Source organism: Oryctolagus cuniculus, unplaced genomic scaffold (genome assembly GCF_964237555.1).
Source record: "Oryctolagus cuniculus unplaced genomic scaffold, mOryCun1.1 SCAFFOLD_68, whole genome shotgun sequence".
NCBI classification, from domain to species: domain Eukaryota; kingdom Metazoa; phylum Chordata; class Mammalia; order Lagomorpha; family Leporidae; genus Oryctolagus; species Oryctolagus cuniculus.
Genome location: NW_027208392.1, coordinates 367,218 through 380,031, shown reverse-complemented (window position 1 = coordinate 380,031; position 12,814 = coordinate 367,218). Strand labels below are relative to the sequence as shown.

Below are 12,814 nucleotides of genomic sequence, written 5' to 3'. Positions count from 1 at the left end.
CCTCCCAACAAAGAAAAGCCCAGGACCAGATGGATTCACTGCTGAATTCCACCAGATATTTAAAGAAGAACTAATCCCATTTCTTCTTAAACTATTCATAACAATCGAAAAAGAGGGAATCCTCCCAAATTCTTTCTATGAAGCCAGCATCACCTTAATCCCTAAGCCAGAGAAAGATGCAGCACTGAAAGAAAATTACAGACCAATATCCCTGATGAACATAGATGCAAAAATCCTCAATAAAATTCTGGCCAATAGAATACAACAGCACATCAGAAAAATCATCCTCCCAGACCAAGTGGGATTCATCCCTGGTATGCAGGGATGGTTCAACATTTGCAAATCAATCAATGTGATTCACCACATTAACAGACTGCAAAAGAAAAACCAAATGATTATCTCAATAGATGCAGAGAAAGCATTCGATAAAATTCAACACCCTTTTATGATGAAAACTCTAAGCAAATTGGGTATAGAAGGAACATTCCTCAGTATAATCAAAGCAATTTATAAAAAAACCATGGCCAGCATCCTATTGAATGGGGAAACGTTGGAAGCATTTCCACTGAGATCTGGCACCAGACAGGGATGCCCACTCTCACCACTGCTATTTAACATAGTTCTGGAAGTTTTAGCCAGAGCCATCAGACAAGAAAAAGAAATCAAAGGAATACAAATCAAGAAGGAAGAAGTCAAACTATCCCTCTTTGCAGATGATATGATTCTTTACTTAGAGGATCCAAAGAACTCTACTAAGAGACTATTGGAACTCATAGAGGAGTTTGGCAAAGTGGCAGGACATAAAATCAGTGAACAAAATGAACAGCCTTTGTATACACAAGCAATGCCAAGGCTGAGAAAGATCTGCTAAGATCAATCCCATTCACAATAGCTACAAAAACAATCAAATACCTTGGAATAAACTTAACCAAGGACTTTAAAGATCTCTAAGATGAGAACTACAAAAACATCAAGAAAGAAATAGAAGAGGATACCAAAATATGGAAAAATCTTCCATGCTCATGGATTGGAAGAATAGACATCATCAAAATGTCCATTCTCCCAAAAGCAATTTATAGATTCAATGCAATCCCAATCAAGATACCAAAGACATTCTTCTCTGATCTAGAAAAAATGATGCTGAAATTCATATGGAGGCACAAGAGACCTTGAATAGCTAAAGCAATCTTGTACAACAAAAACAAAGCCGGAGGCATCACAATACCAGACTTCAGGACATACTACAGGGCAGTTGTAATCAAAACAGCATGGTACTGATACAGAAACAGATGGATAGACCAATGGAACAGAATTGAAACACCAGAAATCAACCCAAACATCTACAGCCAACTTATATTTGATCAAGGATCTAAAACTAATTCCTGGAGCAAGGACAGTCTATTCAATAAATGGTGCTGGGAAAACTGGATTTCCATGTGCAGAAGCATGAAGCAAGACCCCTACCTTACACCTTACACAAAAATCCACTCAACATGGATTAAAGACCTAAATCTACGACCTGACACCATCAAATTATTAGAGAACATTGGAGAAACCCTTCAAGATATTGGCACAGACATGGAGTTTCTGGAAAAGACCCAGGAGGCACAGGCAGTCAAAGCCAAAATTAACATTTGGGATTGCATCACATTGAGAAGTTTCTGTACTTCAAAAGAAACAGTCAGATGAGTGAAGAGGCAACCGACAGAATGGGGAAAAATATTTGCAAACTATGCAACAGATAAAGGGTTATAACCAGAATCTACAAAGAGATCAAGAAACTCCACAACATCAAAACAAACAACCCACTTAAGAGATGGGCCAAGGACCTCAATAGACATTTATCAAAAGAGGAAATCCAAATGGCCAACAGGCACATGAAAAAATGTTCAAGATCACTCGCCATCAGGGAAATGTAAATCAAAACCACAATGAGGTTCCACCTCACCCCAGTTAGAATGGCTCACATACAAAAATCTACCAACAACAGATGCTGGTGAGGATGTGGGGAAAAAGAGACACTAACCCACTGTTGGTGGGAATGCAAACTGGTCAAGCCACTATGGAAGTCAGTCTGGAGATTCCTCAGAAACCTGAAGATAACCCTACCGTTCGACCCAACCATCCCACTATTTGGAATTTACCCAAAGGAAATAAATTTGGCAAACAAAAAAGCGGTCTGCACATTAATGTTTATTGCAGCACAATTCACAATAGCTAAGACCTGGAACCAACCTAAATGCCCATCAACAGTAGACTGGATAAAGAAATTATGGGATATGTACTCTTTAGAATGCTATACCGCAGTAAAAAAGAATGAAATCCAATCATTTGCAACAAAATGGAAGAATCTGGAACACATCATGCTGAGTGAAATAAGCCAGTCCCAAAGGGACAAATATTATATGTGTGGGGAGCAGGGCCCAGTGGGGAGCATTCCCCGTCTCCCATAACATGGCATGGCCCGTCGCCCGGCAGACAAATAAGTACTAAAACTTTGGACATATAAATACTGAGGACAAATACTGAGATTACCAAGACTAGACTAAACTGCTGGAACTCCTAAGACTAACTCAATGCGCCTGATCTCCCACCATATGATGCTGAGAGAGAGTAAACAAATCCTACACAGCTGCCTTACCAATTAGCTGATTCCCGATCCAACCTTTGATTGGAGGAGAACAGCATGCTCAGCACGTGGACGCATGAACGCCAGCAGAGCACAGTTTGGCGGAAAGGACTATAAAGGAGAGACAACATACGGGGGGAACACCTGAGGAACCCCTGAGGGAGCTGGCCGGTGGTGTGCTGCTCCTCCGTGGAAGCAGGGGAAGTGGCAGGGGTGCCGCCCCTCCACGTTGGCAGTGGGGCGGCAGCTAATCCGGGGAGGACAGGGGAAAGAAACAACAGCAAATCCGTTGCCGCTCTTCTGCGAGCCTGTGGAGTGAGCGACAATATGTTCTCCCTGATCAGTGACAACTGACTGAACACCAAAAGGAAAACCTGTTGAAGTGAAATGGGCACTATGAGAAACGGTGACTTGATCAGCCATAGCCCTGACTGTTAATGAACAACTTAATACATTATCCCTCTTAGTAGTTTTTCTTTGTCTGTTATATTAATACTATTGTTTAATTCTGTAATTAATACACAGTTATCCTTAGGTGTTGAAATTTAACTGAAAAGTGATCCTGTTAAACATAAGAGTGGGAATAAGAGAGGGAAGAGATGTACAATTTGGGACATGCTCAAGCTGACTTGCCCCAAATGGTAGAATTAGAAACATACCAGGGGATTCCAATTCAATCCCATCAAGGTGGTATGCACCAATGCCATCTCACTAGTCCCAGTGATCAATTTCTGTTCACAATTGATCATAATGAAAGGACTAAGAGTCAAAGGGATCACATAAACAAAACTAGTGTCTTCTAATACTATCTGATAGAATAAAAAAGGGAGAGAATGATCCAGCATGGGAAGCAGGATACACAGCAGACTCATAGAATGGCAGATGTCCTAAATAGCACTCTGGCCTCAAAATCAGCCCTTAAGGCATTTGGATCTGGCTGAAAAGCCCATGAGAGTATTTCAGGCATGGAAAGCCAAGACACTCTGGGAAAAAAAAAATGACCTAAATGAAAGATCTCTGTGAGTGAGATCTCAGAGGGAAGAACACGTCTTCAAAGAAGGAGGTACCTTTCTCTGAAGGGAGGAGAGAACTTCCACTTTGACTACGACCTTGTCTAAAGAGTTGGTGAACTCAAAAGGCTTCCATAGCCTTGGAAACTCATGACAAGAGCCTAAGGTGATTACTGATGCCATAAACAAGAGTGTCATTTTGTTAAGTCAACAACAGGAGTCACTGTGCATTTACTCCTCATGTAGGATCTCTGTCCTTAATGTGCTGTACATTGAGACTTAATGCTATAACGGGTACTCAAACAGTATTTTTCACTTTGTGTTTCTATGGGGGTGCAAACTGTTGAAATCTCTACTTAATGTATACTAAACTGATCTTCTGTATATAAAGAGAATTGAAAATGAATCTTCATATGAATGGAAGGGGAGAGAGAGCAGGAAAGCGGAGGGTTGCGGGTTGGAGTGAAGTCACTGGGGGGGGGCAAGCCATTGTAATCCATAAGCTGTACTTTGGAAATTTATATTCATTAAATAAAAGTTAATAAATGAATAAATAAATGCTTAATTAAAAAAATAGAAATTATGGGATATGCACTCTATAGAATACTATACAAAAGTAAAAACAATGAAATCTGGTTATTTGCAACAAAATGGAGGAATCTGGAAAACATCATGCTGAGTGAAATAAGCCAGTCCCAAGAGACAAATATCATATGTTCTCCCTGATTGGTGACAACTAACTGAGCACCTAAAATGAAGCCTGTTGAAGTGAAATGGACACTTTGAGAAACAGTGACTTGATCAGCCCTTGTCCTGACTGTGGAGGAACAACTTATAATTTATCCCTTTTAGTATTTTTATGTTCTACTTAAATCTGTTGGTTGATCTCTGTAATTAACACACAATTATTCTTAGGTGTTGAAATTTAACTGAAAAGTGATCTCTGTTAAATATAAGAGTGGGAATAAGAGAGGGAGGAGATGTACAATTTGGGACATGCTCAAGCTGACTTGCCCCAAATGGTAGAGTTAGAAATGTGCCAGGGGATTCCAATTCAATCCCATCAAGGTGGCATGTACCAGTGCCATCTCACTAATCCAAGTGATCAATTTCTGTTCACAATTGATCATAATGATAGGACTAAGAGTCAAAGGGATCACATAAACAAGACTAGTGTCTGCAAATACTAACTGATAGAATCAAAAAGGGAGAGAATGATCCAGCAGGGAAGCAGGATACACAGCAGACTCATAGAATGGCGGATGTCCTAAACAGCACTCTGGCCTCAAAATCAGCCCTTAAGGCATTTGGTTCTGGCTGAAGAGCCCATGAGAGTATTTTAGGTATGGAGAGCCAAGTCACTCTGGCAAAAATAAATAAATAAATAAATAGTCCTAAATGAAAGATCTGTGCAAGTGAGATTCCAGTGGACAGAACAGGCCATCAAAGAGGTAGGTACCTTTCTCTGAAGGGAGGAGAGAACTTCCACTTTGACTATGGCCTTGTCTAAATAAGATCAGAGTCAGGAAACTCAAAAGGCTTCCATAGCCTTGGAAACTCATGACAAGAGCCTAGGGTGATTACTGACACCATAAACAAGAGTGTCAAATTGTTAAGTCAACAACAGAAGTCACTGTGCACTTACTCCTCATGTAGGATCTCGGTCCTTAATGTGTTGTACAATTTGAGTGAATGCTATAACTAATACTCAAACAGTGTTTTACACTTTGTGTTTCTGTGTGGGTGCAAACTTTTGAAAGCTTTACTTAATATATGCTAGATTTGTCTTCTGTATATAAAGAGAATTTAAAATGAATCTTGATGTAAATGGAATGAGAGAGGGAGCAGGAGATGAGAGGGTTGTGGGTGGGAGAGAAGTTATGGGGGGGAAGCCATTGTAATGCATAAGCTGCACTTTGGAAATTTATATTTATTAAATAAAACTTAAAAAAGCAAGCATTTGTTCTAGATAATTCTAAAAATTAACAAATATAGTGTTTATACTTTGGCACTTTAGAAATGCAACATTGAAGTGAAAAGCAGGGAGAGTAGTAAAATAATGGATTTAACATCTCAATAAAACTAATTGTATTTATATATTCTTATTTGATTGTATTTTCTTAGTCCCCAGTAGTCATGATATACTGTATTCAAATTATAAAAGTGGCCAATGATGGAGCTACTATCCTAATACACAGTATTCACTCCTACTCTCTGAATCAGTGCCATATTGAATGTATTGGATTGAAACCAACAGATGGGGAGAGCCAGTACAGCCATGGCAGTGGATATTCACAGGCCTGAGAGGACCTTTACTCAGTGTGACTCTAGTTCATAAACCTTTGCCCAAGAGTATTTGAGTGAGCCAAAAGAATTAAGTCTTCATAAAGGGGTTACCAACATGAGCTACTTCTCTTCATATGAACTATCTTATTCTTAATGTGGGTGAGAAAGAGAATTTTTGAAATATTGTGGAATACAGGACACATAAATAAAAACATTGTGATAGATAATTGAAAGTCTGTCTTCCACAGAGAAGTAGGTAAAACTATAGAAGAAAAAATAAGGAACTGAGGTAACAATCTATGAATACTCTTTATAAACATGTAATAGGAATTTTACATATATTCTGGTGGTTTTTTAAAAAGTGAAATTAGAAGTAAGCTGAGTTTTCTTATATTCACTTTTCATTAAGTAGCATTAAAAAAACATTATTGTATGACACAAACTTGTAGAAGCATGTGCAGTCATTCTAAGAAAACAGTGCAGAATGGTATAGGTTTGTCACTGCTCTAAACTTTTCAGTGATTGCAAATGAACATTTCAACTTAAGCATATAAAACTACAAAGTAAATTGCATTAATTCTCAGTAGTAAAATGCTTATTAGGGCTACGGCTGTTAATAGAATGTTCAAGTTTTCAATTTACATTGCTTTTCAGAATCTAAGGGTAACTGAAATTATTCCATGAAATGTAAAACAATATGTTGACTTTTATCTTTTGCTACTCATTACCTTATATATGATATCAGCCATGCTGGTATTTTTTAATGATTTTATTTATTTATTTTCAAAAATTTATTTATTTATTTTAGAGGTAGAGTTACAGAGAGAGAGACAGAGATAGAGAGAATGGTCTTCCATCCACTGGTTCACCCCCTAAATGGCTGCAATGTCTAGAGCTGAGGCAGTCCAAAGCCAGGAGCCAGGATGTTCTTCCAGGTCTCCAACGTGGGTGCAGGGGCCCATGCACTTGGGCCATCTTCTCCTGCTTTCCCAGGCCAAGGCAGAGAACTGGATGTGAAGAGGAACAGCCAGGACAGGGACCGGCATTCACATGGGATGCTGGCACTGCAGGCAAAGGCTTACACTGCTGTGCCATAATACCAACCCTGCTAGTAGTTTTAATAGTGATATGTGCAGTGCCATGGCTCACTAGGCTAATCCTCCACCTGCAGTGCTGGCACCCCAGGTTCTAGTTCTGGTTGGGGTGCCAGATTCTATCCCAGTTGCTTCTCTTCCAGTCCAGCTCTCTGCTGTGGCCTGGAAGTGCAGTGGGGGATGGCCCAGGTCCTTGGGCCCTGCACCCGCATGGGAGACCAGGAGGAAACACCTGGCTCCTGGCTTCAGATCAGCACAACGTGCTTGCCACAACACACCAGCCGTAGTGGCCACTTGGTGGGTGAGCCAATGGAAAAAGCAAGACCTTTCTCTCTGTCTCTCTCACTGTCTAAATCTGCCTGTCAAAAAAAAGTGATATATAAGAGGCAGCTTAAAGCACATTGCAGTTGCACTATTTTCTATTGCATCAATACAACACAACACTTAGTGCTCAAAGCAGACCATGCTGTTTTATTTTTTCATGCCATTTGCTCTTCCAGGAAAACCTAATTCTCCTGATTCCCGCTTTTACACCCCAGGTCTTACTTAATTGATTTTTAGTCCTACTGCAAAGTAACATTCATATCACCTCTACTAGAAAGATTTTTCTGACAGCCTGCCACCATCCACATGCTTTCTCCCATACCTACTGTGACTATGGAAATGCTCCAAATTTTTGCACTTATCATAGCACCTTGAACTTTCTTATTTCCTGAATCTAATCCATTCAAGTAAACTGAATAATAATTTTTTGATAACAATAGCCTGTATTGCTTTATCTTAGATGGAAGAAAATGCAACCTATATAATAATTTGCTAAGGGTATTTGCAATACATAAAGCTTTCAAAAACTAACTTCCTAGAGTGAGCATTTGCCTTGGCAGTTAAGATGCTGGTTAAAATGCCTGTATCCAGGGTCACTGCTGCAGTGTAGTAGGTAAAGCCACCACCTGCAGCACCAGCCTCTTATATGGGCATTATTTTGAGTCCTAGCTGCTCCACTTCCATCCAGATACATGATAATGTGCCCAGGAAAGCAGTGTAGGATAGCCCAAGTCTATGGGCCACCCACCCACATGGGAGACCCAGAAAAAGTTCCTGGCTTCTGGATTCAGATCAGCCCAGCTCTGGCCATTCTCTCTCCTTCTATAACTCTGCCTTTCAAATAAATAAACAAATCTTAAAAAAACTTACCTGTATCCCATATAGGAGTAACTCACTTTAATTCCCAGCTCTAGCTCTTCATTCCAGCCTCCTGCTAATGCAGATTCTGGAGGATGAATTCCTGCCACCCACTGAGAGATCTGGATAGTTCTTGGCTCCAGGTTTTGGCCTCCCAGCCACTGCAGACATTTGAGGAGTGAACAAGGGGAGGGGAGCATGCTCTTTCTTTTTCTCTCATTCTTTCTTTCTGCCTTTCAAATGGGTAAATCTAAAAAAAACCTTTTAACCCATTAATGGAAATATTTGAATGTAGTATGAAATTATGAATGCACAGTATCTGATGTGAATCTTTTAGCCTATTATTGCAAAGAGGACCAATACAATGTAAATAAACATGAAATACTACATTAAATATGAATAATGTGAAGCACTTTTGAAATATAGGAATAAGAGACGCACCCAGAGCCTCCCACCCACTGCTGCTGCACCTCTTCATTTGCTGCCTGTGGGTCCCACATGCTGGGGACTTTCTCTGCTCCATACTCTGCTTTGCTCCTCATGTGCCCGGAGGAAAGAGGACGTGCTCCCTGGACATTCCACAATGATGATGGCATTTGAAGACCTGGCTGTTTACTTTACCTGGGAGGAATGGCAGAACATGAACAAAGTTCAGAAAATCCTGTACAGGGATGTGATGCTGGAGACCTACAGCAGCCTGCTCTTCTTGGGACACTGCATTACCAAACCCGACTTGATCTTTAAGTTGGAGCAAGGAGCACAGCCATGGATGGTGAGCGAATTCCTAAATCAGAACCTTCCAGTTGCCATGAAAAGTGATGACATTATTAGAACCAACCAGGAAATTCAAGAAAACATTTTTAAGCAGAATGTTATTACAAATAACAAGACATCAACTCCCCAAAGAGTTATGTCAATAAAAATACTTAGTTTAAGTTCAAGTCATGTTTCAAAGCTGATTAACAAAAAAAGAAATTATTCATCAATGAAACCTGAGGAATACAACGTGTGTCACAATGTGTTTCCCCACTGTGGGCATGATGAGCTGCAAGCTGGAGAGAAATTTGATGCCGCTAAGGTACCTGAGAACTCTGCCCAGTGCTCTGAGCCTCTTAGTGAGTATCACAAGATTCAGACTGTGAAGCCTTCATTTGAACATAGTGCACAAGGGAAAGACTTCAAAAAGAAGAAGATATTCTTTAGATTTGGCACGGTCCATATGGGAGATTCCTGTAATAAGTCAACTGTCACTGTTGGAAAGACAACTCAAATAGAAAAGACTCTTCATAAAAATACTAAACTCAGTAAGCATCAACAAATCAACACAGGAGAGGGACTCTATGAAGATATGGGATATGTGGAGCCTCTTATTTATAAATCAAATCTTGCAATAAATCAGAGACAACATACACAGAAAAAAACCCTATGCATGTAAGCCTCGTGGAAAATCCTTCAGGTTTAAGTCCTGCCATAGCATCATTCACAGTACTTCCACACAGGAAAACTCCTATGCGTGTAATGAATGTGGAAAAGCCACCTACCAGAAGTTAGATGTCATTAGACATCAGGAAATTCACACAGAGGACAAACCTAATGAATGTAAAGACTATGGAAAAGTCTCTGGCAAGAAGTCACATTTCATGATGCACAGAGAATTCACACAGGAAAGAAACCTTATGAATGTAATAACTGTGGCAAAGCCTTCAGCTATAAGTCACAACTCATAATCCATCAGAGAATTCACACAGGAGAGAAACCTTAGGAGTGCAATGACTGTGGAAAAGCCTTTGGACGGAAGTCGCAACTCATAATCCATCAGAAAATTCAGACAGGGGAGAGACCTTATGAATGTAAAGACTGTAGAAAAGCCTTTGTCCAAATGTCAGACCTCAGAAGACATCAGAGAATTCACACAGGGGAGAAACCTTATCAATGTGATGACTGTGGAAAAGCCTTCAGCTATAAGTCACGACTCAAAATTCACCAGAGAATTCACACAGAGGAGAGACCTTATGAATGTAATGACTGTGGAAAAGCCTTTCGCTATAGGTCACAACTTTTAATCCATCAGAGAATTCACACAGGGGAGAGACCTTATGAATGCCAAAATTGTGGGAAAGCCTTTGGCCAGAAGTCACATCTCATAATGCATCAGAGAATTCATACAGGTCAGAAACCTTATGAATGTAATGACTGTGGAAAAGCATTTGGCTCTAAGTCACAACTCATAACCCATCAAAGAATTCATAGAGGGGACAGGCCTTATAAATGTAATGACTGTGGAAATCCCTTCAGCTATAAGTCACAACTTATAATCCATCAGAGAATTCACACAGAGGAGAAATCTTATGAACGTAATGATTGTGGGAAAACATTTGGCAAGAAGTCACATCTCATAATGCATCAGAGAATTCACACAGGGGAGAAGCCTTATGAATGTAATGACTGTTGAAAAGCCTTCAGCTATAAATCACAACTCAAAATCCATCAGAGAATTCACACAGGAGAATAACCTCATGAATGTTATGACTACAGAAAAGCTTTTTGCTGTAAATCACAACTCATAACACCTGACAGCTTTTGTAAGGCTGGGTGAGTGTTGACAAATTCAGTTTCTTTTTGTTTGATAGGTCTTTACTTCACATTCAACATAAATGAGTACTTTGCAGGGTATAGTATTCTCAGTGGATGGATTTTTTTTTCTCTTAAGACTCACACTATGTCTCTCCATTTTCTCATAGACCATAGAGATTCTAATAAGAAGTCACCTGTGAATCTAGTTGGAAATCCTTTGAAATTTATCTGACATTTCTGTATTGCACATTTTGGTATTTTCTTTTTGTTTTATTGTTAAAAGTTTGCAATATCTTTTGGCAGCCTATAAAGTCCTTCTCATGAACCTGAGCTGGTGAATCAAGGGAGCATAAGATTACATTTCCTGCACTGCAGCCATCCATAACTAAACAAGGAGGATGATCCCTATATTTTCTTTGCAGACAGCCCATCTTCCTGGAAAGCAAATAGGATACAGCAGAACTCATGGACAATTCTAACTTTTTTATTAATGTGTGGTTTAGTAAGTTCGTATTTGAAATAAATGTGCTATGAATGAATACATTCAAATATAGAAAGAACATTTTCTATTTTCGCTAACTTTACTTCTATTTAGTTTTGATAATTATACTGTGGTTTGAAAACTCACACCAGATTATTGCCGATAATTATTTAGAGAAATGCTTATTTGATGGATAGAACTGAGAATGCATGGAGACTGTACTGCAGATCCTTAAATAAATCTCCATATATTTCCATATGTGCAAGTTATACTGCCAACTGTCCAAGCTATATTTTCAAGAGAATATTTGCATTTCTTTTTTTTCTTTAACCAACTCAATATAGACTCACTTTAGCATTTAAGAAATTTACCAATAACTAATTTCTAGTCAGATTTAAAGACTACTTTCTACCCTTTGTACTTGAATGTATTTTTAATTTTTTACATATTTGAGAGCTAGAGAGACAGATTGACCAAGTGAGAGAGACAGGCATATACAGAGTTCTCATCTACTCTTTCACTCCCCAAATGCCCAGAGCAGCTAGAATTTGATGGATACTGGCCCAAGTCACCCAAATTAGGGTTACACTCTGCTAGACTACAATGGTCTACATGATCAGGAAGGTGTAATGAGGAGCCGGAATAGGGAATCAAACAAAACCTCTCTGATGTGGAACTAGGGCAGCTTAACTAGCATCTTATCTACTATGCTACATCTTTGTCCCATTTTAAAATCTTTTTGCCATTTTTGCAACTACTGTCCATGATTTTCTCTTGGCAATTCTTCTTCATTAGTTTCTACCAAGAACTAACTGGTGTTATGCTTCTTTCATGGACTCCTCAATGACCTTCATTGTATGACCCATCCTAATGCTATATGTAGTTTCTCATTCATTCCACCCCCTAATTCACCATGACTGATTTGGCCATATGTTGTTTTACATTCCTGTTTCTAGCTTGGGCATCTTTCCAAGCTCTGGATACTTTCAACTTTCTGTTGAATTCTTCTTTGTAGATTTCCAAATGGTACCTCAAGTTCAATAAATCCAAAATGATAACCAAAAAAAAAAGAAATATAGGAATAAGAGCCTCTGATAACCTGTTCATTTGTTAAGCCAACAAGAACCATGGTAATATTATCCAAATCAGCTTTCTGAGACCTTTGGAATTCAACCAAAGGATGACAACAATCTGAGGGGGTAGTTATTCAAGAAAAATGCTGAATCTCAATAGGAACAATAGGGTTTGTGGTGTTTTACCTTGCCTTATTTTCATATTCATTTCCTAAGCTCCATAGTAATCTTGAAATATTAGCCTTTAATTGCCTTGTAATAGCTGTGAAAATTAGCAGCCCAGCAGCTAGTGGAGAAGGCAAAATGAAGATAGACCTTCCAAGAAGCCCCATCCTCAGAGAGCTGTTGTTTTTTAAATTGACTGACAGCTCCCTGGAAAAGCAGTGTTTACAAGGCATGTCTTTGACCTGACTCAGTGCACACTCTGTGAGAAAAACTTCACTGCTGGTCCTGTTTTTTGAAAACAATTGGAAGCAATTGTTTAA

General features: G+C 39.2%; 1 pseudogene; it reads left to right on the top strand.

Moving 5' to 3' along the window:
• The first annotated feature begins 8,784 nt into the window (after nucleotides 1–8,784).
• Nucleotides 8,785–10,867, top strand: LOC138848408 (zinc finger protein 717-like; annotated as a pseudogene).
• Nucleotides 10,868–12,814: the final 1,947 nt, after the last annotated feature.